This window comes from Nymphalis io, chromosome 28 (assembly GCF_905147045.1).
Source record: "Nymphalis io chromosome 28, ilAglIoxx1.1, whole genome shotgun sequence".
In the NCBI taxonomy this organism is placed as follows: domain Eukaryota; kingdom Metazoa; phylum Arthropoda; class Insecta; order Lepidoptera; family Nymphalidae; genus Nymphalis; species Nymphalis io.
The window spans coordinates 4014007-4037995 of NC_065915.1; the positions used below are offsets into that span (position 1 = coordinate 4014007).

At 33.7% G+C, this 23989-nt stretch overlaps 1 protein-coding gene across 1 annotated transcript in view; it reads left to right on the forward strand.

Moving 5' to 3' along the window:
* Positions 1-700: 700 nt before the first annotated feature.
* The window catches only part of LOC126779098 (uncharacterized), a 55599-nt gene continuing 32310 nt past the window's right edge, over positions 701-23989 (forward strand). The window contains exon 1 of the mRNA XM_050502936.1: positions 701-1026. The gene's annotated coding sequence lies outside the window, so the exon portion shown is untranslated. The remainder of the gene's footprint in view (positions 1027-23989) is intronic.

The following is a 23989-nucleotide window of genomic DNA, read 5'->3' on the forward strand; positions in this document are numbered from 1 at the left end:
GGGAACTATGTACATATTTTTATTTAAATTTTAATTAATAACCTTCATCAGTATTAATCGCCATTTGGCGAAACTATTTTTAGCGGATTTTTTGCTTAGTTATGAAAAATACTTTAATTAATAAGATTAATATTTTCCATAAGATAACAAAAACGTGCATCTATGTATATTCATTTGTAAAACGTCGCCGCCTTTGGTGCAATATGTTTATGAACTATACTTTGTGCTAGGGCCTTGTACAAGCTCGTCTGGGTAGGTACCAACCACTCATCAGATATTCTACCGCCAAATAGCAATACGTATTGTTGTTTGGGTTTGAAGGGTGGATGAGCCAAGGTTGGTGGCGCATTGACGATGTAAGAAGTGGATAATATTTCTTACAGCGCCAATATCTAGGGCGATGGTGACCACTTACCACCCTTCATAGTGCCTACCATTTCCCCATCGGCGTTCCTATATTATAGAAAAAGAACTACAAAACAATTTAAATAGAACAAAAACGTAAAGAAGAAAATAATGCACATAATAATTGCCTTCTTAAAATTCATTCTCAACCTCGACTTCAACATAAAACGTTCCCGTTATGGCACAACGAGTTTTTAAATCCTTTTCTGACATCATCTCCTTAAATCGATTTTCGTTCAGCAAAAAATCGATACATACGACCTTCTCGCCCATACAAACCGGTTCGAAGCCAGTACCCAACTCGATTCTCGAGCGCGCGGTCGCCATGCGATTAATAAAAACGATATTTAACGAAAAACGAACATAATTCAAATTGAAACATTCCAAATTTGAAAAAATCAAATCTACTAACTAAATGTTTTTAAAACTTATCCTCGAGTTTTGAACGAAGAAAATTTGATTGTTCCAAAGCATATGGCTCCAAGGATGTGATTTATTTTTTATTTTTAAATAGTGTTGTCGCAAAGGAATGTGGTTTTAGTGTCGATGCACATAAGGACGTGTGTTGTGTGTATGTGTGGTTGCGATTTGAGTTTTGTGTTTAAAAATAAGTTTTAAAAGGTAAGGCTTTGTTTTATTCTTGTTGACTTCTTGACCATGCGCCAAATGCGGTTATAGTCCAGCATACATTAATTTTCTTTGTCTTTCATGATATACATAAGCATTTAAATTTTTACTAAGCCATAGACATTGACTCTAAATTTAAAATTATTGAAATCACGTACTACATATAATGTTTAATTTACAAATCAATGAATGAAATGTCTTTTATTTAAAACAAAACAAAAAAACTATATACTAACTTTGTGGTACCAAGAGATTTACGAAAAAGCCTAAAAACTTTTTTCATCTTTGTATTTCTCGATTTCGTGTAATACCTAGGTTTATAAATGTGGTTACAGCGTGTATAAAAACCTAGGTCAATAAGTAGTTATTACTCAACCCAGACAACTTATCTTAGTTTATTCAGTACTTGCTCATTACATCAGTGTTATGTTATGACTTACTTGAAAGTTTAAGATACAAAGGTTAAGCAACAGTTCGTCTGTCTTGTAACTGGATGGCATTGCTAAGAATTTAAGAAAAAAAAGTTGAGTTAAGTTACGATTCAACATTTTTATTGTATATTAAAATCTTTGTCGATTCGGATTACCAGCATGAGAGAATTGAGAGTGCATGTGTGTTTGCGCACAGACTTGTGCACTATATGTCCTGCAAAATTGGCTTATCACTCTGAGATTGGCCACCATGGCCGAAATCGGCCAGGAGTACATCATCATCATTGTATATATTTTTAGTTTTAGTGTTTATATTTTATAGTAAGTTATAGCCTGTTTATTCCCCGTTACTAAGTTAAGACAGCATTTCCTCTTGAGGAGAAGATTTTCGAGAGTGTATAATTACGCAGCCTCAATGCGGATACACAATGTGGCAGAATAAGACGTCACTCGTGGATTTCCTTAAGATTTTTTTCTTCTACGCCAAGCAGTGAGTTAAAATAAGTGCTTGATCGATTCATTTTCTCGTTTTAAAACAAATGAGCCAACTCGGCTCTTTATAATTTCCTTTTACTATTTTTAAAAGACTCCTATAAAGGACTTACCATTAACAGTTTTTTAATAGGCAGTCGTCACCACCACCCAGACATTGACTACGTAAGAAATATTAACCATTCCTTACATCGCCAATGCGCCACCAACTTTGGGATCTAGGGATAAGATGTTATATCCCGTGGGCCTGTATTTACACTGGCTTACTCACACTTCAAACCGGTATGCAACGATACTTAGTATTGCTACTACTAGGCGGTATCTACCCAGACGGGCACAAAGCCTTGTCACCTAGTCTATACTAATGTTATAAAGAGATAACATTTAAAAATTGTATATGTTTGTTTGTAAAGAATAAACTAAAAACTACTGAACCGATTTTAAAAACTCTTTCACCAACCGAAAGCTACATTATCAGTGAGTAATAAAGGTACAATTTTATTTAAAAAAAAATCCCTACAAAATTTGCTTTAATAAAAACCAGGGTATAATTTTTTTCCTATAAATGACATTTTTGGCATAAAAAAGATAATTGTTCAACCCGGACGGAGACGCGTTCGGCTAGTGTTATACATTTTAACTATTAGCCCTAGTTAAGTAAATAGAAACTATTTTAATAAACGAATTTTAGCGAATTAATGAATAACGTTATAACCTACTTTTATAAGATTAATTCCAAGCCGCCCATGATTATTCTGACCTCGTCATCATCGGCTACGTTCGCTGTAAAACGAGTTAGAGTATTATGCAATTATGTTATTGTTTTTTGGTCTTATTATTTATCTAATTCCTCTCTATGTGTGCAACTAAACTAAGCTTATTAGAAATTACATAACATGTCATGATCACAATATTCAGAGTTCAGACGTGTAATATCTAATAAAAGATAAAGGCCTCCTCTCTTCTTTTGTTTTTTGAGGAGGAGGTTTGGAGCTTATTCCACCACGCTGCTCCAATGCGGATTGATGGAATACACATGTGGCAGAATTTCAGTGAAATTAGACACATACAAGTTTCCTCACGATGTTTTCCTTCACCGTAAAGTACGAGATGAATTATAATCACGAATTAAGCGCATGAAAATTCAGTGGCGCTTGTCCGGGTTTGAACCCACGATCATCGGTTAAGATTCACGCGTTCTTACCACTGGGCCATCTCGACTCTAATATAATATATATAAGAGCCGAGCTTATTCCACCAACCCGCATTGGAGCAGCGTGGTGGAATAAGCTCCAAGCCTTCTCCTCAAAAAGAGGTGTGGAGGCCTTTAGCCCAGCAGTGGGACATTCACAGGCTGTTACGGTAGAGCCGAGATATAATATAAATAATAAGTGTATAGTTAAAGGTACAGTTGCTGGACGTTACCACTGTGATGGAATGTTATACCACCAAGATGATTTGTAATTTAATAATTTTCACTTTCGGAAACACGTAGAGTTAAAAAAGCGGTAAAGTTAATAGGATATACTTATTTTGTTCTTAATAATTATCTAAAAAAAAACTTAAAATAATTTGTCAATGCTGACATTTTTTTTTATTTAATATATTTTTATGTCAAGGATGTTTAATTATCTTAATGATTAATATTATTATTTTTTTTCTTAAAATATTCATTTCAGAGACAAATTTAAGTCCAAAAATTTAAATATAATTTTGAATACATATAAAATTAAGTCACCCCCGCGTCTGTCTGTCTGACTGCGATAAACTCAAAAACAACTGAACGGATTTTCATACATTTTCACCAATGACCGGACTGATTCATTAGAAAGGTTTTAGAGTATAATTTATTAGGTTTGTGTGAAAATTGGCTGAAATATAACGATAAATTATGCCTCTACTTCCATAGGTAATTAAATAAAATTGAATTATTATTTATCCTGCATGGAAATAACAGAATACAAACTTCACTTTTATGTCATCTGTATAATCCTTTATAGAGTACGCTTTGTTAATTATTTCTTAACAGGACTTAAAATTCAATTGCCTTTGCCCTGCCTTATCTGATTAAAATATTTAAAAAATTGGACTTGATCTTCTTTCAAACTTATTCTATTTTTTGTTAAGCTTAATTGATTGACTATTTTAGACTATCACCCAAATCCACTCTTGCAAATATTTAAATATTAAGTTACAAATTCTCGAATCGTTAAACATAAACTTAGGAAAGTTAACATTAAGTCACTCCTGCAATCGAGTTCCGGCTGTGACGTCACAGCGTGGGCTGTCGGTGGGTGATATAACCTTGACTTATAATTCATAACTTAAGCACTTCTTGTAATTACTTTGTAATAAAAAGCTAAGAGCAAATAATTATAACCTATAATTATTATGAAGCGAGCAGATAAAAGAATGCAAAAATGAATTTAGTTAATTAATTTAATTTATTAATTAAAAGACATGAAAAATTAAGCATTAAGCGTATAATACCCCGTATTTAAAAAAAAATAATCAACTCAAAACGTCAACTCGTTTTTAAGGAATTACCAATCCTCCCATTTACCCCTCACAGCTTATGTTAGGAGTGGGGACAACAATGTCCCAAGGTATTGGGATCGAACCTGAGACTTTAACATCTCTGGGAGTAAATCAAACGCTATTGACGCTTAAATACCAATAAAGTTTTGACAGCTTCATTAATTCTAAATAAATATAATAAAATAATTACTATGATATGTTCAACTGATCGATCTTTTTATTTTATATTTGAATATTAAACTAATTAAACAAGATTATAGTTTAATAAATTATCATAAGACTAATCAAAATTAGTTAATCCGTCTATACTTATGTTTTGTAATCGAGGAATCAATGATATATTACACGCCATAAAAATGAAACCAGTCGTCCTACTTCTTAAGTATTTGTCGATAAATAACGTTTTTGAAACGTAATTACATAATAACACTATGAGTGCTGGTGGTTTATTCAATATCCAAAATAAATGATAAGTAAATACAAACATTTACATAGTGGTAGAACTTTTTGCAGGCCCGTCTGGGTGACCCACTCATCAGATATTCTGCCGCTAAGCAGCAATAGTTAGTACTATTGCGTTCCGCTTTGAAGGGTGAGTGAGCCAGTGTAACTACAGGCACAAGGGACATAACATCTCAGTTCCCAAGGTTGGTGGCGCATTGGTGATGTAAGGAATTGTTATTATTTCTTATCTCGATAATGTCTATGACTGTTTTTGAATGTGGTGGTGTGACCACCATCAGGTGGCCCATTAGCTTTTCCGCCTACCTTTAAGATAAATATATGATATGCTATTGATGCTGTTAATCGTTGATAAGTTCCTTCGTTTCGAACTTACACCTTGAAAGTCTTTATAGAAAATTTATATATGTAATATAACATATATATCTATAGGGTTAGTTCGTTTACTAATGATTCTTTATATTTTGAAATTCTTTGGTTGCGAGTTTTTTTACTTTTACGTATTAATTTTCATTTATAATATAAGTAATTAAAAGTATATAAAATTAGGTATAATGTGATTTGAGTTGAGAGAATGAGAATGAATATTTTTATATGCCTAACGTTTACTTTCCTAGAAAGTGCTAAGTTATGTAATCTATTAAAAAAAGATAACAGATATGAGGCGACAAAAAAACTTTTCTATGTTGGCCGCCAATCGAACCTTTTTTTAATTTTTTCCGTCATTTTGAGTAGCACCTGTCAGTCGCGGGCTAGCTGGGAGTTCCGCTCGCGTTGAATACACAATTTCTATTCGTCAACATTAAACTTTTATCGTCTTTATATAATTTTTGAGATTTAATAAATTTTAAACAAAAAAAAAACTGATAAATAAGTAAGATGTATACCAATGATAAAAAAGCGTAGAGTTAATACATATATTGATTTCCAAGTAGGATATTATGTATAAATTTATTTTATTTTTATTAGGGAAACATACAATAAATATTACATATATTATACACTAATGCCAATCCCAAGAGAGATTAGCCAACTACGCAGGAGATATTATAGTGCACAAATACTTGTGCGAGCGCACATACGTGCGCAAACACAGGTTCACTCTTTATTCCCTAACTCTCATAATCAGATGGGAAGGAAATCCGACACGATCGGAAAGAGGACAGGCGCAGGACCAACGACTTTACGTGCTTTCCGAGGTACGGGAGTGTATATAATTACAACTTCCAGACTCCGGGCTGCTACTGAGAATTTTCTGACAGAAAAACCCAGTAATTTTTCATTGACCCGACCTGGGAATTGAACCCTTACATCAAGCCACTAGACCAGCGAGGTAGTAACATTATAAATTAATTAACTTGTTAATAAACCAATCAAGTTTCGACTTAAAACTAATTCATATATCGCAGTAAACATGCAATTTAGTTTTGCATGCAGCTAAGGTAAGTAAACAATTTAGTCAATCAAATACAAATAGAATCTGTAATAAAAATGGCGAGACAGAGAAATTGCTGAGTTCCAAAAGTGCCTTGGAGAGCCTACATGAATAAAGAGTTATTTGATTTGATTTTATTTAATTTGCAATGTTTGTTATTTGTCAAATCTTGCAAACGGAATTAGAAGTACTACTTATTTTATGATACGATGTTGAAATATTGCATGTTGGTTCAATTTCGATGATAATGTATTTCTATTGTATGCATGACTTGATTCTGCTCCAGATCTCTTTGACCAATTTTGGTGGCGATGGCCAAATTGGTGGAGACCGGTAGATAATGAGATGATCGCGTTCAAATAAACAAACTTTTCCGTTATATATATATATAAGCTCACGCTAAAGCTAACCATTTTCAATCTATGGGGTACTAACTGACCCCTTTTTGATTTTTTTTCTAAATCTCTTGTAGTGGATGCTAGCGGTAAAACAACCTACGTTCCAAATTTCAGCTTTCTAGGCTGGAGACTAGAATAGTTTTCTCTGTGCGTTGATAGTCAGTCAGGACAAAGTATAACCGATTATATATATATATATATATATATATATATATATATATATATATATATTGTCTATCATCATTTGTACCATATAAACTTGCCTTAACAATATCATGGTTCACGAGATAGAATAATTGTTGTTCTGCCATATTTGCTGGGAAGGTTGGCCTGATGTTTCTTTGTTGTATCAAATTTTCAATGTCACGTGTACGATGTATAGTATTCTAATCTATTTATATGGTGGTTATTGTAGTGCCCCCATTTCGAGATTCCCAGGCGCTAATGATGTCTGTATATGCATTTATGTTTATATGTATATATAATATTATAAATAACCATGTAACATGAAAACGGCCGGACATTGACGGGCCGGTTGGTAGATACTTTCACACCGAAGGTTGAGGGTTCGATTCCCACCCAGGACAGATATTTGTGTGCATGAACATGTCTGTTTGATATGAGTCTGAGTATAATTATCTATATAAGTATGTATTTACAAAAGAAAAGTAGTATATGTAGTATATCAGTTGTCTGGTTTCTATAGTATGAGCTCTGCTTAGTTAGGGTTCAGATGGCCGTGTGTGAATAATGTGTGTGGATATTATTATAAAATGTCTTTCTCTTTGTTTTTCAAAGTGTCACATTTATAATGTGTGTAAATGTAGTCTCATAGCCTGTATGTAGCCACCTGTAAAAGCTTATTGCTATATTAAGATATCCACTAGATAGAAGCAGTTGTATATCCTTATCCCACCTATAATGGGATGAGATGAGATGATAAAAAGTTCATTCGCGAGACCAACGCGTTTACGTGCCTTCCAAAGCACGGAAGCTTAAATGTGACTGCTATTGAGAATTTCTCGATCGGAAAACTTAATAATATTATATAAGTCCGACACGGGACTCGTACACAAAGCTCCGAAGCTTACTGACTTGTAATCTAGCCACTAAACTAAGGCATTCAAAGATACCAATAAAGGACGGCCTCACTATATATAAGGTCGAACAACTCTTACATAACCTAATCTGTATACGAATAACATGATTGAAATATCTTGCTTTATATTTGGCTGACGACACGGCCTGGTTTCTTTAACCTTTTATTACTTATATTATGTATTCTCTATTGCCATGAATGAATAAAATTGCTAAAAATCAAATATTTAGATAATTTTGATAGTATTCTTCTCGTTTCTGGTTTTAGGTAAAAAGCTTGCACAAAGCTTGTTATAATTAATTGCTCTTTTTACTTAAAAATATATACGTTGTACATGACCGTTGATAAATATAATTTTGGTTCTTTAAACTTTTAAATCGTAATTTTAAAAGATTAATTAGAAGCTACAATCATCTGTCAAATGTAAGTTTCGAAAAGACTTCCATCACTACGTGAACGATGAATTATAAGCAATAAAAATTAAACACATAGAAATTCAGTAATACACGGTTTTGAACCTGCGATATTCGGTCAGATCCTCGTATTTTGCCCGCTGAGCCATCACTAATCTACGTTTATTAAGTTTTAAACTTCAGAAATATAATTCCCACGTAACGCACTTGATGTTACGAATTTTAGTAAGTCCACGTTCGCCGAAGACGGGCATCGTGGGAGTATTGCGAAATGTCTATAACATTACAAATATCAATTTTGTAATTTTATTATTGATTGGACACTTATGTACATTTTGGTACATCAAAGTTCAGATTATTTGGTGATTGTATATTTGAAAAGGTTGAACAGTTGTTTACAATAATAAAAATTATATTTTAAACCACAAGACCAGTGATGGTTGATCCTTAAATTTCACAGATCAAAACATATTTTTTAATTTGTTTTAAAATGATTAATTAATCGGTAAAAAGAGTAGCAACAGAGTTTTGGGTCTGTTCTCGGTAAAATCTATTCGAACTGATTGAAAACTACTTATAAGAACCAACTTGAATAATAATAATAATAATATTCTGGGACATTATTGACACACGGCCATTTGATCCCAAACTAAGCAGAGCTTGTACTAAGGAAACCAGACAACTGATATACTACATATACTACTTTTCTTTTGTAAATAAATAAATATATAGAGAATTACACCCAGACTCAGGACAAACAGACATGTTCATGCTCACAAATTTGTTTGTCCTGGGTGGGAATCGAACCCACAACCTTCGTCGTGAAAGGCGAGTATCTACCAACCACGCCAACCAGCCCGTCAAAATTATAATTGAATAAATTATAATTTGTATATAGTACTTATATATTTGTTATTCTCACAGTCATAAACGACATCTTCTTATAATCCACAGTACAGTACAGTACAAACAGTACAGTAACAGCCTGTTCATGTCCCACTGCTGGGCTAAGGCCTCCTCTCCCTATTGAGGAGAAGGTTTTGGAGCTTATTCCACCACGCTGCTCCAATGCGGGTTGGTAGAATACACAAGTGGCATAATTTCAATGAAATTAGACACATGCAGGTTTCCTCACGATGTTTTCCTTCACCGTCAAGCACGAGATGAATTATAAACACAAAATAAGCACATGAAAATTCAGTGGTGCTTGCCCGGGTTTGAACCCACGATCATCGGTTTAGATTCACGCGTTCTAACCACTAGGCCATCTCGTCTTTATAATCCACGTCTACGGTTAAATTTGACTTAACCATTAATTTCAAAGTAACATAATATTGTCATGATAATTATTTACTTGTAACTACTGCTGCCATTTAAACAAAGTAGATAGGAAGGTTTCAGCAAGGTAACTAACACGCCCGCGCACGCCCTTGCGACCGTAACGGGTTCGAATACAGCCCGCGTCTTCCACTTGAATAACTATTTGCAATGTTGAGCAATTTTACGTTCGTTTCAATCCATTCGTTCTTAATTCAAAATTTAATCTTGATATAGTTTTGACAGCTGTATTTTTTTGTTTGGTAGTAAATTTTACAACTTTTTTTAGGTAGTGAACTTTGTTAACTCTGCGCCTGATATCACATCGTTTCGAACTACATTACTCTGACATTTGTTGACGGATCTCTTAAGGATGACCGTGACCGAGATCGCCTTAAAAGCATATCAACACGATTTTTTTAAGCATTTCATAATTTACCATTTAAATTGAATTACTAGATATTAATTATTTAATAAACCCAAATCACTTATTTCAAATAAGCGCAAATAATGTTATATGGGTTTGTACATATATGACAATACCGCCTACTGTCAAAATCTACCCACTGTTGACCAAAAATAGTTATAATGTATTTACCTCACATGATTCATTCGCACATTAGCATATAGAAATGTTTTATCGCCAAATACGAATTTATCTTTAAGGCCATTCTATTAAGCAATACTGGATTAGGTGATGCAATAATTATATGACAAAAATATGTATATTTCTAATAAAAGAATTTGCTTAAGTGTTGTTGAAGTAAGTCATAGTAGAAGTAATTCAAAATCAACACAAGTTGGCTTGTGTTGGTTTTGTTGGCTTATGTGTAACTTATTTTGTTATCAAATGTTTATGTGTTATATTATGCTGTATGTTTCCCAAAATAAATAAATAAAATAAATAAAAAACATGTCGACGTAAAATAATGTAGGATCAATAGGGCCATTCTGCAATAACAAACTCGAAACTCACCGAAGAAAACAGTCGGAAAGTGATATACGACATTGACCATAATAATTATAACATTTCATGAATACACGCATCAAAATTGTATACCATAAATCGGTTGTCAACGTTTCACGGGTGATTAATGAAGTCAGTTCTTTCAGAATCGCACAACTCAAAGTCATTAAACTACAAATTGAATAGAGTTAACCAGTATGATTTGCGGGTAAATATTCTAGGTGAGTTAACATATTCATTTGCATATAACTTTAATAAATGATAATAATAATTAGATTTCCCTTACACATATCACAATCAAATATCATTTTTTAAAGTATTTTTTGTCACTAATTTCCGTTGAGAGTTTTAGAAATCGTATCAATATTTTACCGTTTTTTTTGTTTCCTGATTGACTTTCGCGTGTCTTTGTCATTTCCTTTTATTTTGTGGTTCCCTTACATTATTACATACAACACATATATAATATATTTTCATTTTAACAACAAAATATTAATGTTATTAAGTCAATTATTTCAAAATTTCAATTTTTTTTTATGTAAATGTTATAACAAAGATTAGCGATAACAAAGGCGTGGAGGTAGTAGATATTCGATTTCTTAAATGTAATTCTTATAACAAATTCATTCTCCACCGAAACTTTCTTACTAATATTATAAGTGATACTGAAATTTATGTAATCCTTTTGATCGATTCTGGCCATTGCAGCCAATCACAACTACAAACAGCCATCACCGCCGGATATATTAAAATACCTAAGTTTGTGAGCAAACTCAGGTGCAATCACTATCCCCTTACTAATCACTTAGCACAGGTGCAATCGTTCTCCTCTTACTTTTCGCTTACCATACGTACAATTCAACCCTTATTATTCACTTTGTACAGATGCAATCGCTATCTCCTTATTATTCGCTTCACACAGGCACAATCTCTATCACCCGGTCGTCGAATACTAATATTCGACGACCGGTATGAGATAAAGCGAAGGATGTGCCTTAGAAAGCAGCTTAAGCTGTCGTTTACGTTCTGTCCGAGCACATGAGCTTAATATAGGACATTTTTTAACTTTTGTCACGGCAACATGGGAAAGCAATCCCGTGGCGCTCCTCGTTAAGACGGAAAGGGTTCCGGTGGTTTTTAAGTGGGTATTCCGATGTTCGGAGCGCACTCGGCGCCTTGGACACCGGCGAGCCCCACATACCCCCACTGTTCCCGTGGGGGAACGCGTAACGCGTTTTTCCAGCGTTAAAAAAAGGCCATTTTCTAACTCCGATCCATTATTGAGAGCCCGACAATTCGATAAAAGAATAATCATTTCTTTTTTGCCGATTAGAATGTAGTAACCGCTTGGAGCATTACTCTTACTGTCATGATAGTATTGTAAAATAAGATTCAAAATTGCTCGTAAGAACTTACTTAATTAAAGTTCGATGATGTAATTGGCGATATTTTGTAGGTATATATACGTATGTTAACCTATGACGGCTTAAGCTATAAATGCCGTTTAGGAGGTGATTGGTAATACAATACTGTCTTCTTCTTTCGAATGTCAAATCAATGATGACAGAAAGAGAGAAATCTGTGTTTAACTAAACACCGCTAAACAAAGTTTATGAATCAAGCTGTTTACTTCTAGATTATACTTTATGTAATTATATGTTCATCTGTTAATCATTTAAGCGTCTTATGTATTTATACTAATGTATCTTTTACAATTTTACCTAATAGCACTTAAGCAGAGGCGCAAAAAATCAACAAACGCATTAAACTAAATAACAGATTATTTGCCTAAAAAGTACACGAATATATTGTAATCGCCATTACATTGCGAAATGACATTTATCTCGAAATGATAAGGTTGATTTTCTGTTAAACTCATTTGAATATGTAATCCACATAACAAAACTATTCAACATAATTTCCAAGGGAAAACGAACTATAAATAGTTAGAGATAAGGCACAGATTAATGGCATATATATGTTTGTTTGTGCGTCCTCGAGTCGAGGTCGGTCGTAATCACCTGTGACTTCTGCCTGACAAAGATTGGTTCACACTATACGTGTATATATGTACATATGTATATTTTATAATTCTTATTAATACCATAGAGTTCCAATTTGTTTAAAGTCCCGTTATTTTAATATCTTTCAGTAATGAACTGCCGAAAAAAATACATAAATAGTCTTATTAACTCCGAAGACCTCCAAAACAAAAAAGGTCGACAAAGAGACACATACCAGCCAAATATGGTTATAGCATACAAGTTGGACATGTCAATGTCGTTTGACAGACTTTTTTTTTATTTTTGTATTTAAAATGAGATACCCTTTTAGTAATTACGAGTAATACATTATTTTTATCTTCTATTATCAACTGCTAAAGCTGAGGACGTGCAGTTTTTTCTGAGAAAACAGATCTCTCTGCTAAAGCCGAGGACGTTCAGCAGTAACTGGACAAAATTTTTTCAAAATTTTTTCACTGGAGAAAGCCTTAGGTCATCCCTACCGATGTCGTCTGTCCAAGTCGAATCAAAACTGCAATTTCTGATAAGGTTTTTTTTAACCTTATTATTTTTACTGTAATAAAACCTCATTAGACACTCACTTACTCGTGAAATATAGAATATACACCACAAAAATTGACTCCCACTGTGTTCCCAGACGTTTTACTACAATTTTTATTAAAAATAAATACAGTGTACACCAACCTTAAAACAGAATGATGTCACATAAGCTTACGTCATTTTACATGTGGGCAGATATACGAATGTCAACTCGCGATAGGAGTTAGAATATTTAAAAATCGATTAATAATATATACATATAATAAAGCGCACGGTGTGTCTGTACATTGAATAAGTCTATCGAAAAAATGAGTATCGTCCATGAAAATAGAGTGACAGAACACAAAAAGCTTTATTTCTTATTTATATCTGTCGGTATGTCACAATAATCTCCGAAACTACTTAACAGATTTTCTAATAGGTAGAAGCTCAGCCTAGAGTAACATTATTGTTTTATCGAAATCGGATAACAATGAAAATAGTTATAATCGTTCAAAGGATGCGACATTAAATTAACTTACAAGGATACGAAGTCGCGAGCACCAGTTTAATATAATTCCGTAGATTTTATCGAAAAATTAAAAAAAAAACTTATAAGCTTTATAAATTGTCAAATATCATATAAACTGTCAAGGTCAAGCTTTGAAGTGCATCGTCAATGATACGAAATATAATTTTATAACTTCCGTTTATCTGACAATCATCATACTAATATTATAAATTAAGAAATAACTACTCTGTCTCTTTCTTACCTTATGAAGATTAAATATTGAACAGATAGTAACAGAATATGTCATGCGAGCTGAATTAGAAGATTTTGATCTAAGAAGTAAACTCAGGTTTTCTACTCTAGAGAAGGTGTGTAGCCTGCATTATGCTTGGTGCCATAATTAAGTAGCAAATCTTCATCCGATACTTGATTTGCTAACGATATTTACTGTCACCGCAGAACAGAACAGCAGTACTTGGTATTGTTGTGTTTCGGTTTGAAGGGTGAGTGAGCCAGTGTAATTACAGGCACAAGGGACATAACATCTTAGTTCCCAAGGTTGGTGGCGCATTGGTGATGTAAGCGATGGTTAACATTTCTTACAATGCTAATGTCTATGGGCGTTGGTGACCTTACCATCAGGTGGCTCATATGCTTGTCCGCCTTCCTACTCTATAAAAATAATTTAAAAAAAACATAAATATTTGCAACCAAAAATTAAGCACATGAACACACTTGAACTGGATTCAAGTTCGGATAAGAATCTAAAGATAAAGTTGTAATTGATATTTATATATTTATATTTGTATTTAAGCACAAGCCATGTCGAATTATATTTTACAAACTAGAGGTATTGCTACGTTATGTTATTTTGTACCGCAAACGAAGTGCATTCTAACGGCAAAGTCTCAGAGTCAAAATTTCAGATCCGAGATCTTGCTCCCATCAATAGAGGACATCACTTTTTTATTTGTCACTGTGTGTGTGGGTCTCACTGATGACAAGTGCGCCAGAGTTCACTCAAAAAAAAACCAGCGGAACCAACTCCGTCTCTTCAGGGTTCGTCAAGAAATCGCTTGCGCGTGCTACCGTGACGCCCTGACGGTTGGCTAGCTTATACGGGTATCCAATAACTAAAGGGATTGCCGACGTACAGAAACCGCCTAGCCCCAGCGAGGCTTGCCCGCTCCAACCGGTATAAACACCTTACTTCTCAAATCATCCTCATTGACTAACGCGCTAGAAAAGCATACTAGCTAGGGAGGAATAATTTTCAATGACTTATATTTTTATTAATGACGTGATTTATGTAAACATTACGCGGAAGAAAATATATACACATAATTAAATATTGTAACTGCGGTGTCTGTGTTATTAAAATAAATATAAACAAAAGTATATATGCATTGTTATCGATACCGACCGTTCATCAAATTATCAGTTTGTTCTATTGCGAACATTAATGGAAGAATTACACTTTTTCGCTTATAAGTTATTATCCAGGTTAAAATTAAAACGAGAAAACTATCGACGGGCCGGTCGGATTGGTTGGTAGATACTTACCTTTCACGTCGAAGGTTGTGGGTTCGATTCCCACCCGTGACAGACATTTGTTTGCATGAACATGTCTGTTTGTCCTGAGTCTGGGTGTAATTATCTATATAAGTATGTATTTACAGAAGACAAGTAGTATATGTAGTATATCAGTTGTCAGGTTTCCATAGTACAAGGTCTGCTTAGTTTGGGATCTGATTGGCCATGTGTGAATAATTTCCCAGGATATTATTATTATTATCTTCATAGTCAGCGCAACCATTTGAAACATAAATGGCGACCAAAGTCGATTGAAATCTTGTATTATAAAATGACTGTATTCACCTAAACATTACCAGTTTTTATAACCTTCATCAATATGCACACTGACTCAATATTGCTAGAATTTATCAGCGATTCTTTAAGATATTCGCATTTTAATAATCATAAATGCAAGATACGTTCCAATGTTTGTCATACAGTAAATAACAGACAGACAGTAATAAGAGCTGAGATGGCCCTGTGGTAAGAACGCGTAAATCTTAACCGATGATCGTGGGTTCAAACCCGGGCATGCACCACTGAAGTGACACATCGTGAGGAAACCTGCATTTGTCTAATTTCATTGAAATTCTGCCACATGTGTATTCCACCAACCCGCACTGGAGCAGCGTGGTGGAATAAGCTCCTAACCTTCTCCTCAAAAGGGGAGAGGAGGCCTTTAGCCCAGCAGTGGGACATTCACAGGCTGTTACGGAAATAACAGACCTCTCCTCTTAACTAGGGAATATAGTTCTTTGTCGTGTTACTTGAATGAAATTGATGTATCCACATGGAAAATTTTATTAAGCTCGTGGTTTTCTTTGAAATTTTTGTTTCGAGATATGATAAAGACAAGCTCAATGCTCGACTTGGTATATGAGTACAATTATGATATTACCAAAAAAATCTTTAAATAACCAATTGAGAAGCGTCGACAATCTCTCCCCGCTTGCCAAGCTTTAATTTTTATTGTATTGTATATTTACCTAATATACTTTTATCTGATGTAGTGAAGTCTTCCCGTATTTAAATAATATATTTAAAAAAATATTATATAAAAGAATTTCTACAGAACACTTAACCGCAAGAAATTCTTGCGGTTTTGGTAGCTTATAAGTCAACAGAGCTCAAATTCTCGAGTTTATTTCGGGCCAATAAGAAGATACTGGATTTTTCTTTCGCTGTTCCATTTCGATGTCCCATTAAATTAAGTGAGTGAAGAAATATAGTATGTTTGCTCACGTTCTTATTAGGGATCGAAGGCTCACATTACTATGAAGTATTTAATAACTAAATAAATGTTTATTAATTACTATTACAAGTCGTAATAAGGAAGATCGAATGATTTATAAAAATAATAACTCCCGCTGTATTTAATTCCTATACATAATTTGCATATAGTATTAGCTATAATTATAACCTAGGTTGAAAATTGGACTTCATACACATTCGCTAAACGTTACATAAGCATACTTGTATAACAATTGACACACTAAGGTCATTTTCGAGGTTAAATTTAAAGGAACGTCAATTTTAAATTGACACGTTACATCCTTAAAAACGTTTTAGTATATGGTTCTTAATATAATAGTAACGTCTTACCTTGTAGTCTTCCTTATTTTGTTATATAATATTTATTATATATATGAACATTATTTCGATTCGTTTTTACGTCTCGTCGTTATGGATGTGTGATGTATGAATAAATCTGTGTGTGTTTTTTTTTATTGAATAGGAAGGCGGACGAGCATATGGGCCACCTGATGTATGTATAGTAAGAGCCTGTTAATGTACCACTGCTGGGAGGCCTTAGCCTCCTGTCCCTTTTTGAGGAGGAGGTTTTAGAGCTTATTTCACCACGCTGCTCCAATGCGGGTTAGTAGAACACACATGTGACATAATTTCAATGAAATTAGACACATGCAGGTTTCCTCACGATGTTTTCCTTCGCCGTCAAGCACGAGATGAATTATAAACACAATTCGAACCCACGATCATCGGTTAAGATTGACGCGATCTTACCACTAGGCCATCTCCGCTTTTTTTTTAAACGTTCAAATTGATGAAATCCGATCAGTAATTAGATAATGTATAAGTGCTTCTAAATATAATTCAAAGTAAATAAAAGTTATTTCAAATAATAATTATTGGACCAATCCAGTTAAAACCAGATTTTTTTTAAAAATTACTTTTTTATATTCATATCATTCATACAAATTAATTATGATAATATTTCAGAAGGAAGTAAAGATGGCTTCTATTTCAATGATAAATCGAAGGTTATTCACGATGATCCATTGCGAATCGACGAAACACGTCTCGGTATTTATTCCAAAACACGTAAATATCCTCGCGGTCTCTCCAGTGCAGCATTAAAAAAAAAATTACGACATGATTTATACACAATACTTTAAGAATTTACAGTGCTATTCTGTTACTCACTTCATTACTCACCCATGAAATGTTGACAACCGACATATACTATTTTGATGCGTGTATTCTTGAAATGCTATGATTATAATGGTCAATGTCGCATATCAATTTCTGACATTTCGCGACCGTTTTCTACGGTAGTTTCGAATAATAAATAATGTCATTGTTATAATTTAAAAAAAAAAGTCTTAATTAGTAAATAATCTTAAAAAGATATACTAACATTTATTTAAATATATATTTCGGGCGTTTTCGCCATAAACATTACAGCTCTGCCTCCACGAGTTATACCGTTATGACATATGTCAATATACATTTGTAATAAATGAGCCGCTTAACGCAAATAATGTTTTTATTAGTTAAGTTGCAGATGGAACCTACGATATTCACCTCGTTACCGGCTCTTTTGTCATTGAGCTACTGGAGCTTAAACAACGTTATTACAATGTTGTAACACCATGGACAATATAGAGCGGCTGTATCACGTTTTACATTACCTTTTAAAATCAAGGTTGGACTTATGAAAGTATAAATTATTATATCTTGTCTCTTGAAGATTTGCATGTTTTTAATTTGCACTCTTAATATCAATATCACTTGAAAAATTTGTAATTATTATTACATATATCAATATAACTGGTTTAAATATGTTTTAAACATTGATTTTTTTAATGTTATATAACGTTCGATATGATAACTTTTTTTTTATATAGAATATGAAGGCGGACGAGCATATGGGCCACCTGATGGTAAGTGGTCACCAAACGCCCTTAGACATTAGCATTGTAAGAAATGTTAACCATTGCTTACATCACCAATGCGCCACCAACCTTGGGAACTAAGATTTTATGTCCCTTGTGCCTGTAATTACACTGGCTCACTCACCCTTCAAACCGGAACACAACAATATTAAGTATTGCTGTTTTGCGGTAGAATATCTGATGAGTGGGTGGCCCAGACGAGCTTGCACAAAGCCCTACCACCAGTAAAAACCTATAATTAGTAAAACCTATTACGCCGTTATAAACGTTGCTTAGCGAGTGACTATTTAACAAAGCCCTGTCTTCTTCTTTCGAATGTCAAATCAATTATGACAGAAAGAGAGAAATCAACCACTAACTAATCAACAGTTTAGCGGTTTATATATATAAGCGAAATACCAGTCATCACGAGATCTCCTAAACTATCCGCTCGATTGACTTGAATTATGTCACAGTTACTCCTTCCCCAACGTAGATTCTCACCAAGAACAAATCCTATTCAAAATTTTTCTTCTTATCTACCCCCCGCGAAGCTGCAATGATTACCTAGTTATTTTATATTGACACATTAATATTTTCATGAATTTTCATGTGCTTAATTTGTGTTTATAATTCATCTCGTGCTTAACGGTGAAGGAAAACATCGTGAGGAAACCTGCAGGTGTCTAATTTCATTGAAATTCTGCCACATTTGTATTCTACCAACCCGCATTGGAACAGCGTGGTGGAATAAGCTCCAAACCTTCTCCTCAAAAGGGAGAGGAGGCCTTAGTCCAGCAGTGGGACATTAACAGGCTGTTACTGTTACTGTTACATTAATATATTGCTTAAATGTTCCCAGTGGGCGCAATTACTAAAATAAATCTCGTCGATTTTTTTGCCCTCGGCCTTGGCCTATAGGTTAATCCGCCGTATCTGGGAGCCTGTTTATACATAATTCGCTTATAATTCCTCAATTCACTTCCAACACCTGTGTGTGACTGTTACAAAATATTACCAACTCCAATTTCACAATTTTCCCAGCGAACAAAGGCCTATGAGAAACGAACGTTTTCGCAAACGAAGGCTGGCAACGGAACACTTGAAAAAAAATATACCATAGCGCGGCACAATCGACGATTGAGCTACAAAAACAGTTCATTTGAATATTGAAATGTGTATAATTATTTTTGTTTTAAATTTCTATATGTTTTTTATTTTTATTTTCTATATATACACTAGCTATCCGACTCGGCATCGCACCGGTTGAATAAGGATGTAGATAAAACGTTTATATCGTTTTTTTTATAGTATTGGTAAGCGGACGAACATATGAACACATGGTGGTCACCAACGCCCAGAGATATTTGCAATGTAAGAAATGTTAACCATCTCTTACATCACCAATCCGCCACCAACCTTGGGAACTAAGATGTTATGTCCCTTGTGCCTGTAATTACACTGGCTCACTCACCCTTCAAACAACTTAAACTTTCCTTATAAATCACTTCGTCCATTGGTGAAAAATTTTTATTTTAATATGTAGTGATATTTTTCTTTTCTTTTCGTTTGGTTGCTATTGACGAGCTATGAAAATAGGCAGTAGCTAGTAACAGCTTGTGAATGTTCCACTGCTGGACTAAGAACTCCTCTCCGTTTTTGAGGATAAGGTCTAAGAAAATAAGCGTAGAAAAACATAATAATAATATCCTGGGACATTTTTCACACATGGCCATCTGATCCCAAATTAAGCTTGTACAGAGCTTGTGTTATGGAAACCAGGCAACTGATATACTACATATACTATTTTTCTTTTTGTAAATACATACTTATATAGATAATTACACCCAGACTCAGGACAAACAGATATGTTCATGCACACAAATATCTGTCCTGGGTGGGAATCGAACCCACAACCTTCGACGTGAAAGGCAAGCATCCACCAACCACGCCAACCGGCTCGTCAAACAAATCGAATCATGCAAATTCGTAAATTACGATTTCCTCATTTTCAATAATGGTTATAAATTGCAACAACTAGTCGAACACTAATATATAAATATAATTATTATACTACACCACTAACATGGTCACAATAAAATCATTAATAATCGTCATCTAGAAGTCCAAAAAGATTTTATTAAAACGTGGTCTGGTAACAGGTTATTATTAATTATACTGGGTAAACATGGGATAATAATGTCCTCCAGACCGATTTCGGCCACCGCTCAAGAGAGATTAGCCACTACGCAGGAGATATTATAGTACACAAGTGTATATGCAAACACAGGTGCACTCTCAATTCCCTAACTCTCATAATCCGATGGTACGTCAATCCGACACGACCGGAAAAAAGTTCATAGGCAGGACCAACGGCTTTACGTTCTTTCCGAGGCACGGGAATGTACACACTTCCAACTTCCAAATCCCAATAACTTTTTATTGGCCCGACCTGGGAATTGAACCCAGGTCCTCCGGGTCTGCGGCCTTACATCAAGCCACTAGACCAACGAGGCAGTCAAACATGGGATACATAATAATAACTTATACCATATATCCCCAAATGCGATACATTTTATCCCAGCATATGATATATATAACTGGTGGTAGGGCTTTGTGCAATCTCGTCTGGGTAGGTACCACCCACTCATCAGATATTCTACCGCAAAACAGCAATACTTGATATTGTTGTGTTCCGGTTTGAAGGGTGAGTGAGCCAGTGTAATTACAGGCACAAGGGACATAAAATCTTAGTTCCCAAGGTTGGTGGCGCATTGGATATGTAAGCGATGGTTGACATTTCTTACAATGCCAATGTCTAAGAGCGTTGGTGACCACTTACCTTCAGGTGGCCCATATGCCTTCCTATTCTATAAAAAAAAAAATCCAATGATAAATGAATATATCCAACGTCCTTGAATAATTGTATAATTAAATTGTAAATATTAAATCGTGCAAAGCAACAAAACTAATATTGAATGCAAAGTCAAGCAACAAGTGATTTAGTTACATAACTCGATCACTGATTGGCTGCGCGCACGCACTGTCGCTGATGCATATCGGTATTGACCTTCTTTAACATAACATACTAGAAAAAAAAACTAGTTACAGCCCGTGGTTTTATTGCAAATCAGTACCAAAAATTATATGACGTAATCCTTTTTATACCAAGTGTAGATCTATAAGAGCTTCCTTCCATCCTGAGTAGCTCAACACCCTACCCGGTATACACAGCTCATCCCAATTTTACCTTTATATTTATATTAGAATTATTTAAATTAGTAGTATATACAAATTTTTATTATTTGATTATTTTATTTTTTAATTTGTAGTTATATACAAATTTAAATAGCGGTTGTACAAATCATGTCCACGTCGACTGGTGGCATGAACGCTAAAACATTCCCGTCCTATCGAAAATGGGATTCTCTGAGCTAAAGGTGAACCATTATGTCACCAGTAAAGGCATTAAGATGAGATATTATAAATATGATGGTATGTGGTCACCAAAGCTCAAACACATTTTAAAATTAAAAATTCTTAACATAGGCAAGGCACCACTAATCTTGGTAACTAAGATGTTTTTGTTCCTCGTGCCTTTCATTGACCCACTCACCCTTCAAACCAGAGCAAAATGCGTTTTTTTTTATAGAATAGGAAGGCGGACGAGCATATGGGCCACCTAATGGTAAGTGGTCACCAAACGCCCTTAGACATTGGCATTGTAGGAAATGTAAACCATCGCTTACATAGCCAATGCGCCAACAACCTTGGGAACTAAGATTTTATGTCCCTTGTGCCTGTAATTACACTGGCTCACTCACCCTATTAAGTATTGCTATTTGATAGATGAATATCTGATGGTATATACCCAGACGGTAAAGTCCTACCACCAACACCAAGTATTACAGCTTTTAAAAATATAAATATTTATGTATATATGTATAACATTTATTTGTGTGTGATGTCATAAGAGTTTTTTTTAATCTCAACATCGAAAATATATATTAAGACGGTAACGGTACTTTATCTCAATATATTATGTTATATCAATTCGAATTTGAGAACTTGAGCCGATTGCCAACTGACCACCGCAATACCGGACGAACTTGTTGTGTATCGGATTGGAGTTTGTCTAGTCAGAATAAAAAATGATTATGAAATATACGATAACACAAGAAACTTAATACCTTTTCGTTTAAGATAACATCAGAATAACTACAAATATTATTTTGCAATTCTTTGTTCCGTTTGTAGTTTTGTTTTTCTTTCCAGATTTTTGCGTGTGCTTTTTTGAGTTTCTTTATGATTTACATTTTCATTGATATATATATATAGATATATATATATATATTTATATATATATATATATATATATATATATTTTCATTGATATATATTTATATATATATATATATATATATTTTCATTGATATATATATATATCTATATATATATATCAATGAAAATGTAAATCATAAAGAAACTCAAAAAAGCACACGCAAAAATCTATATATATATATATATATATATATATATATATATATATATATATATAAATAGAGCACGTCGATCTCAACCGAAGATTATTAGTTCAAGGCTGACTTACTTAATTTGCGTTTATAATTTCGTGTTCGAAAATATATTGTGGAAATTTACACGTGTCTGTAGACAAAAGGCCACATGTCTATCTACCCATTCGAATTGGTAAAGCTTGGTGGAATATACCTAAACCTGCTTAAAAGGAGAGGAGGCCTTAACCCATAACATACATCACAGTCTGTTACTACTTTACTTACTTTTTCTAATTGATTAGCTGCAATACTTCTTAATAACTATATAAATTATTTATTAATATATGTACTGTTGTTGGTAGTTGAAACAATTACTATCTCCTTCTTATTCTACGAATTAAAAAAGGATAAGAAGTATTTTAGTCAGATTCGTGTAGAATTTATTAATAACAGATTCAGCAGTCGCATATCATTCGAAATTATAATCAAAGTCTAAAATACTTACATATATGTGATAGTACACTCATCGATTCTGATACGCACCGCCAAGGTATGGAATAGCCTCCCGACCTCCGTTTTCCCCACCACCTACAATATGGGTACCTTCAAGTCTAGAGTGAATAGGCATCTTCTAGGCAAGCGCGCTCCATCTTAGACTGTATCTCACTTTCCATCAGGTGTTATAACAAACAAGCCTATATATTTAAAAAAAAAAGTACAAAAGCACAAGAAAAAAACAGACCGTATGGTTTCGTGAATAATATATATTTATGTAATTATGATTATTTTTATTGAGTTATTTTTAATTAAAACAAAACAAAATGACAAAATTAATTTATTAATATTTAGTAACCAAATGAAGTGAAATATCGATATTCTGCTATCTATCCGGCTAATAGGTTTCATGTTAAATATTATATATATATATATATATATATATATATATATATATATATATATATATATATATATATATAATATTTAATATATATATATATACATATATACATATATATATATATATATATATATATATATATAATAGTGCTTATATTTAAATTATTGATTTTAATAAAAGTTTGAACAAAC